The following is a 403-nucleotide window of genomic DNA, read 5'->3' as shown; positions in this document are numbered from 1 at the left end:
TGGGCAGTGTGTGTGTGTGTATTTGGAGATGGGCAGTGTGTGTGTGTGTGTGTGAATTTGGAGATGGGCAGTGTGTGTCTGTGTAGTTGGAGATGGGCAGTGTGTGTGTGTGTGTGTGTGTATTTGGAGATGGGCAGTGTGTGTGTGTATTTGGAGATGGGCAGTGTGTGTGTGTGTATTTGGAGATGGGCAGTGTGTGTGTGTGTCTGTGTATTTGGAGATGGGCAGTGTGTGTGTGTGTCTGTGTATTTGGAGATGGGCAGTGTGTGTGTGTGTGTGTGTGTATTTGGAGATGGGCAGTGTGTGTGTGTGTGTGTGTGTGTGTATTTGGAGATGGGCAGTGTGTGTGTGTGTATTTGAAGATGGGCAGTGTGTGTGTGTGTGTGTATTTGGAGATGGGCAG

Source organism: Dendrobates tinctorius, unplaced genomic scaffold (genome assembly GCF_039654945.1).
Source record: "Dendrobates tinctorius isolate UK_male_01 unplaced genomic scaffold, ASM3965494v1 ptg000272l, whole genome shotgun sequence".
Taxonomy (NCBI): domain Eukaryota; kingdom Metazoa; phylum Chordata; class Amphibia; order Anura; family Dendrobatidae; genus Dendrobates; species Dendrobates tinctorius.
This window is presented reverse-complemented; position numbering follows the sequence as displayed.